The sequence below is a fragment of the Cavia porcellus genome, unplaced genomic scaffold (assembly GCF_034190915.1).
Source record: "Cavia porcellus strain 051 isolate PalLab524CR breed Dunkin Hartley unplaced genomic scaffold, mCavPor4.1 scaffold_12, whole genome shotgun sequence".
Lineage (NCBI taxonomy): Eukaryota > Metazoa > Chordata > Mammalia > Rodentia > Caviidae > Cavia > Cavia porcellus.
In genome coordinates, this window is record NW_026947495.1 from 42,598,509 (window position 1) to 42,606,332 (window position 7,824).

The following is a 7,824-nucleotide window of genomic DNA, read 5'->3' on the forward strand; positions in this document are numbered from 1 at the left end:
TTAATATCTTTAGAAAACATTAGGTACAGTAGAAGCTTTCAACAAACAACACATCATGAAACCACACTATATATCTCAGAGGAAAAGATTATATTTAAATTGTACTAAAGACAAAAATAACAGATAATACCCTCAAGAGTATATCAGGAAATATAGCACAAATGAAACCTAAAATAAAAATTCCTGGTGAAAATCAAGCACTTAGTAAGTGTATTATAATAAGGATCTCAGAAACAAGGAAATTGGCATTGGAAGATGGGTAGTGAATATTAAGTTTATTTTAAAATTATGAGTCAATAATTATGGGAATGGTGACTACAGTGAAAAGTCTAAGTGTTACAAGTGTGGAAAATGTAAAACTAATAGTCTAAAAAAGAGAGATAAAGAGAAAGAATGAGGTAAAAAATATGAATTTTAAAAATCTTTTTTATTTTAAAGAGATTAAGACAAAAGAGGACATAACAAAGCAGATACAATCAGAACAATGCAACAAACATAGCATTTTACACAAGACAACCCATACATTAACAATATCTAACATAATGTCTCTTTCTTTGAAATAGTAGGGCATAACTTCATATATGAAGGTATCAAACATAACAAAACAGTATGGAACCATTCAAGAGAATGAAAGCATTACAGGGCTTTCAGAACCAAATAACAGAGAATGAATAATGGCTACTATATTATCTCATTTTCCATAGAAAATTTGTTTATAATATCACAAATAATAATATCCAATAAGATATGATAGAACCAATGGAAATAGAAGAACAAAAGCATAGAAGGACTTCAGAGTAAGATGATATTAAATCAGCACTGGCTATTCTAATGTCTTGTTTTCTTCAAAATAGTTGTTCATACTATCACAGATAATAAAATCAAACAAACCAGGATAACACCATTCCAACTAATGAATGAAAACATTACAAGGCTTCAAAGCAATGTAATGGGGAATCATGATTACCATAAACTCTTACGTACACTTACCATTTCTTACACTAGGGAGACTATATGATATTTACACATGTGAGTTTGATTTATTTCCTAATGCGTATGGTCTGAAGTTGCATCCATTTATTTATAAATATCTCAATGTGATCATTCTTTATAGCTGAATAGTATCCCATTGTATAAAAGTACCACAACTTTTTTGTCCATTCCTTAGTTGATGGACACTTAGGTTGTTTACAAGATCTGGCTATTACAAATTGTGCTGGCTAAACAAATTGTGCACATACATCACTGTGGTATGATGTTTTCAGTTCTTCTGGGAATATGCCTAGAATGGAATAGCTGGGTCAAATGGGACTTCCAATCCTAGCTTTTTGAGGAGTCTCCAGACTGATCTCCACAGTGGTTGCACCAGTGTACACTCCCACCAACAGTGCAGAGAGTTCCTATTTCCCCACAGCCTCTCCAGCATTTGTTGTTGGTAGTTTTCTTTACCCTGGCCATTCTTTCAGGAGTGAGATGGAATCTTAGTGTGGTTTTAATTTGCATTTCTGTAATGAGTAATGATGAACATTTTTTCATGTATTTATTTGCCATTTGTATTTTGTCATCTGAGAACTGTGTATTCATTTCAGATGCCAATTTTTGGATTGGGTCTTTGAATTTTGGAGGTCTGATTTTTAAAAAATTCTTTATATGTTTTAGACAGAAGCCCTTCGTCTGAGGGACAGTTCACTAAGATTTTTTTTCCCAGTTTGTGGGTTTTCTTTTCACTGTGCTGGAGATTTCTTTTGACATGCAGAAACTTTTCAATAAGAGGTGATCCCAGTTATTGATTCTGTGAAGTATTTCCCGTGAGGTTTGATTCCTGTTCATGAATTCTCTACCTACCTATATGTCTTCAAGATTTTTTGGGGAGGGGGGCTGGGGATTTAGCTCAGTGGCATAAGCGCCTGCCTTGCAAGCAGGCAGTTGTGAGTTTGATCCCCGGTACCGATAAAAAGGAAAAAGAAAAAAAAAGTTTTTTTTTTTTAAAATTTTAAAAAAATTATTGAAAACAGAAATTCAAAGTCTTTACTTTTAGGACTACCAACAGATCTCCTATGGGTACACTCAAAATGTCTACCTCCCCCACTAAATGCTATCGCTTTCCCCGTTACTGAGCCCTGTCACATTATTACTGTCTGGAAGATATGCGGAAGTGTATGGAATGCATGTGAAGGACATTTGCTTCACATTGTCACAATGATCCTAGATTCCTGTTGGGGGTGTTGTAAACAGAGAAGCCATTCTTCAGGCCTCCTGCTCTGAGCACACCCTGAGGAAACGCAGGGAACCAAACTCATGACTTCTCACTTGCAGGCAAGGCAAGCTGAGCGCTTAGCCCAGTGAGCCAGGTGCTCAGCTGGCTGTCTTCAAGGTTTTTACATAATTTGTCTTCCAACAGATTTAGTGTTGCTGTTTTAATAGTTAGATATTTGATCCATTTAGATTTTAGTTTAGTACATGGTGACAGGCCTGGGTCTAGTTTTAGTTTTCAGCATGTGAAGAACCAGTTTTTCCAACACCATTTATTAAAGAGACTGTCCTTCTTCCAGTGAACATGTTTGGCCCCTTTATCAAAGATAAGATGGTTGAGTATGTTGGTAGTTGTGGTTGTATCTTCTTATTTATTCTATTGATCTTCAGATCTGTTTTTATTCTAGTACCATGTTGATTTTACTACAGTAGCTTTGTAGTATATTTTTAAGTCAGGGATTGTGATGGCTCCTGCCTTGCATTTGCTGCTTACAATTGCCTTTGCTATTCTAGGTCTCTTCTGGTTCCAGATGAATTTTAGGAGTGATTTGTCTAGATCTATGAGGTATGTTGATGGTATTTTCATTGGGGTTGCATTGAATCTGTATAATAGTTCTGGGACAATGGCCGTTTTTACAATATTTATTGTTTCTATGCACAAGGGATGCACAAGGGATGTCTTTCTATGCACAAGGGATGTCTTTCCATTTTCTGAGATCCTCTTCAATTTCTTTTTCAGGGTATTATAATTTTCCCTGTATAGATCGTTTACTTCTTTTGTGAGATTAATTCCTAAGTATTTCACTTTTTCGGATACTAGTGCGAAGGGTGTGGCTTCTCTTATTTCTCTCTCCATATTTTGTTGTTAGTGTATAGAAATGCTATTGATTTTTGGTACTGATTTTGTATCCAGCTACCTTGCTGAATTTATTTATTCTATCTAGGAGTCTTTCAATAGAGTTTAGGGGGTCTTCTATGTAGAGTATCTTGTCATCTGCAAATAATGATAATTCAACTTCTCCTTTTCCTATCTATACTTTTTTTATTTCTCTCTCTTGTCTTATTGCTCTGGCTAGTATTTCCAGTACTAAGTTGAATAGGAGTGGTGATAAGAGACATCCTTGTCTTGTGCCTGATTTTAAGGTAAAGGTCTCCAGTTTTTGGTCATTTAATATGATGCTGGCTGTTGGTTTGTCATATTTGATCATCTATTCCACTTTTCTGTCAGGTTCTATCATGAATGAGTGTTGGACCTTATCAAAAACTTTTTTTTGCATCTATAGAAATGATCATGTGATTCTTACTTTTGGCTTTATTGATATGGTGGGTTACATTTATTGATTTATGTATGTTTAACCATCCCTGCATAGCTGGGATGAATCCCACTTGGTCATGGTGTATGATCTTTTTGATGATTTGCTGCATCCTGTTTGCCAATATTTTATTGAGGATTTTTGCATCTGTGTTCATTAGGGAGATTGGCTTGTAGTTCTCTATTTCAGTTGAGTCTTTCTCAGGTTTTGGTACATAGAGTAATACTTGCTTCCAGGAATGACTTAGGAAGGACTGCTTCCCTTTCAATTTCATTGAATAGTTTGAGGAGTGTCAGCATTAAGTCTTCTTTGTACTTCTTATAGAATTCTGCAGTGAATCTGTCTGGGCCTGGGCTCTTCTTTGTAGGTAAGGACTTAATTACATTTTTAATTTCATCAATAAAAATTGGGTTATTCAGCAGTTTTACATCTTCTTGATCCAGCTTTGGTAATGCCTATGTTTCTAGGAATCTGTTCATTTCTTCTGTGTTATCAAATCTATGAGAGTAGAGGTTTTTGAAATAGGTGTTGATGATCTTCTGTATTTCCACAGAGTGTGTAGTGATTTCACCTTTTGCATGAATTTGAGCTTTTTTTTTTTCCTTTTTAAAATAAGGTTGGCTAGTGGCTTATCAATTTTATTTATTTTTTCAGAGAACCAACTCTTTGATTCACTGATTCTTTGGATTGTTTCTTATTCTCTATTGTGTTAATTTCTGCTCTGAGTTATATAATTTCTTCCCTTCTTTTGACTTTGGGCTTGACTTGCTTTTCTTTTTCTACATGTTTGAGGTGTCACATCAGATTGTTTGTTCGTAGTCATTCTGTTTTCCTGCTGTGGGAACTCAGTGTAATAAATTTTCTTCTGAGGACCACTTTCATTGCATCCCACAGATTCTGGTAAGTTGTATTTGTATTTTCATTTGCTTGTAGGTATTATTTAATTTCTTCTTGAATTTCTCCTGTGACCCACTGATTGCTCAAGAATGTGTTATTAATTTCCATGTGTTTGTGGGTGTTTTGCAGTTTCTTTTATCATGAATTTTTAGTTTCATGGCATTATGATCTGATAACATGCATGGGATAATTTCAGTTCTTTTGCATTGATTTAAATATGTTCTGTGAGCTAGTATATGGTCTATTTTAGAGAATGTCCCATGTGCTGCAGAGAAGAATGTATATTCTTATGTGGTTGGATGAAACACTCTGTGTATGTCTTTCGAGTCCATCTGTTCGTAGGTGTGATTCAGTTCTGTTATTTCTTTGCTGATTTTCTGTCTGATCAATCTGTCCATTGATGTCAATGGTGTGTTAAGGTCTCCTGTTATAATTGTATTATTGCTAATTTGATTTTTCATTTCTATTAATACATGCTTTGTATAACTGGGTACTCTGGAATTTGGTGCATATATATTTAAGATTGTTATCTCTTTCTCTTGAAGTTTCCCCTAAACAGTATGTAGTGATCTTCTTTATTTTTTAGGATCATTCTTGGTTTGAAGTTCACATTATCTGCAAACAGAATAGCTACTCCAACTTTTTTTTTTTTGGTTAGTGTTGCATGAAGTATTGTTTTCCATTCTTTGACTTTCAGTCTGTGAGTTTCCTTTTGGGTTAGATGGGTTTCTTTTAGACAGCATATGGTTGGATGTTGTTTCTTGATCCATTATGCCAGTCTGTTTCTTATAATTTGTGAATTGAGACCATTTACATTAGTGGTTAAAACTGTTATATTTTGGTTTATTGTTGACATGTTATCTTTCTGCTGTTGCATCTTTATTTTTCCGTTCTGTTTGTCTACCTTGCTTAGTGGTTTTTTCCTATGCATATCTAATCTATCTTTCAGTATTCTTTGCAGGATTGGCTTGGTGATCGTGAAGTTCTTCAGCTGTTCTTTGTCATGGAAGTATTTTATTTCTCCATCCATTTTTTTTTTGTCTTTTTCATTTTTATCGGTACCAGGGATGGAACTCTCGACTGCCTGCTTTCAACTCAGGTGCTTATGCCACTGAGCTAAATCCCCAGCCCCTCTCTATCCATTTTGAAGGACAGTTTTTCAGTGTACATAAGTCTAGGTTGAAAATCGTTTTCCTTTAGGATCTGAAATACTTCACTCCATGCTCTTCCTGACTTCATTGGTTGTGTTGAGAAGTTTGCTGTGATTCTGATAGGTTTTCCCTTATAGGTGATCTGTCTTTCTCTCTGGCAGCTTTCAGTGTTCTATTCTTATGTTAGATTTCTGGGATGGTGATTATTATATGTCTGGGTGTAGTTTTATTTTGGTTATTGCTATTTGGAATTCTATATGCTTTACTAATCCCAATACCAGTTTCCATTCTCACGTTTGGGAAATTTTCAGCTATTATTTCTGTAAATAGCTTGTCGATATCATTTGTGTTGTCCCCTTCTTTTTTCTTTATCCCTATCAATCTTATGTTGTTTTCTTTGTATCATCTTGCAACTGTTGAATTGTTATTTCCTGCTTCCTTGTTATTTTTAAAAGATCTTTCCTTTCCTGTTCACTAGCTGCAATCTTGTCTTTGAGGTCTGAAATTCTGTCTTCACTTTCGTTGAGGCAGTTTTGACAACTTTTGATGGAATTTTTGATTTCCTGTACCTCTCCTTGAATCTGTTTCATGTATTTTGTTTGTTTCTTATATTCTTCATCTAGGGATCCTATCTTTTTGTTTTGTTCCTCTAATTTTTTAACTGCGTCTTCTTTAGATGTGTTCAGCATACCTTTCATTACTTTCATCATTTCTTCTTTTACCTGGGAAATTATTTCTAGTTTGAATTCCTTTAAAGTTTCCCAGAGTTGCTTGTTTATTTCAGGTTCTATTATGACCGATATTTGAGGTGTATGGCATTATTTTCTTCTATGTACATGGCTCCGAGGCTTTCTTAAGATGGGCTGGAGGTTTGAAACTGCACTTTGATCTTTCATTTTGTCATTTCCCCTTATTTCTGTGTTTTAAGTGTTGTTCCAAGGCTCCCCTGGGTGTGTTGGAAATCATCTCCTATGCCCTGGGCTCCTAGGACTGAATGGAGGTTGCTGATTGTGGTCCAGTCAGGCCCTCTGGCCCTCCTGTGCCACCATCAGTGTTTCAAGTAGCTGGATGGGCACCTAACCACTGTGGATGATGGGCTAAAGCTCTCCCCAGGAAAGGACCAATGCCCTGAAACTCACTTCACCTGCTCTCAACTCCCTTGATTGAAGAAGGTAACTTGGTGTAATCTAGTCGGGCCACAAAACCTCACAAGGCTAGTCTAGTGTGGCTGGGAGCTGGGCAGGTCCTCGACCACTGGGAGTGATGATCTTGTCTCCCAGGGCTCAGGATGGTCCACAGGACTCACCCCAGCTGGCAGCTAAGTTTCCTGGTTTGAAAGAAGGTCACTGTTCGTGGCCCAGGCAGGCCTGAAACCTGTGAGGGCAGCCTAGTGTGGCTGGGATCTGGACAGATCCTTGACCACTGGAAGCTATGATCTTAAAGTCTCCTGGGGCTTGGGATGGTGTGCAGGACTCACTCCAGCTGGCAGCTGAGTTTTCCCCTGAATATATTTCTTTAAGCAGAGTCAAATAACATATTCCAAAAAGAAAATTCATGACCTATAGCTTAAGGTTTAATTTAAAAATTTTCTCAAATAAGAGGGCACATAAAATATTTTGCAAGAAATAAACACTAAAATTAGAAAATTTATTGAGTCAGAAATAAGAATAAAGCAAACTTTTTAAAAAAGAGGGTAAATAAGTTAAATGTGGTGAGAGGAAGGTTTTCAGATTTATTTCCATGACCCTTGAATCTATGACCATTTATTGTTTTGCATGAAATACTCAGTGCCTAGCCAATATGGAAATCACCATAATTGTCCTAAGGAAAACACATCACAATTGGTTGAAAAGCAACTAAAGTACTTGCTTTTTCATGTAACATCAATTTATTTCAAAGAATCATTGGGTAATTGAGAATTTTTAAAATAAGAAAAGATTATTGTGTTTTTCTCTTATTGGTGTCTGTAACACCTAGAACAGAAACCAAACCAAGATGGTATGAAAATGAAAGGACAATTTCATTCACATAACCAAAAATTTGAGTGGAACAATAGGTCTTGTGGAGTCTCTTGGCTTCCTTTCTGTATAGGTCGATGGTCTGCACTGTAATTTGCATGGCTTGTTCTCAGACTCACTATCCTCAGGGTCATAAAAGTTGCCAATAGCAACTGTGGAAAGATCACCACTGTTTTCTTGCCTCATCTCCAA

General features: G+C 36.0%; 1 pseudogene; it reads right to left on the reverse strand.

Moving 5' to 3' along the window:
• Window positions 1–2,168: 2,168 nt before the first annotated feature.
• Window positions 2,169–2,274, reverse strand: LOC111754190 (small nucleolar RNA SNORA11; annotated as a pseudogene).
• Window positions 2,275–7,824: the final 5,550 nt, after the last annotated feature.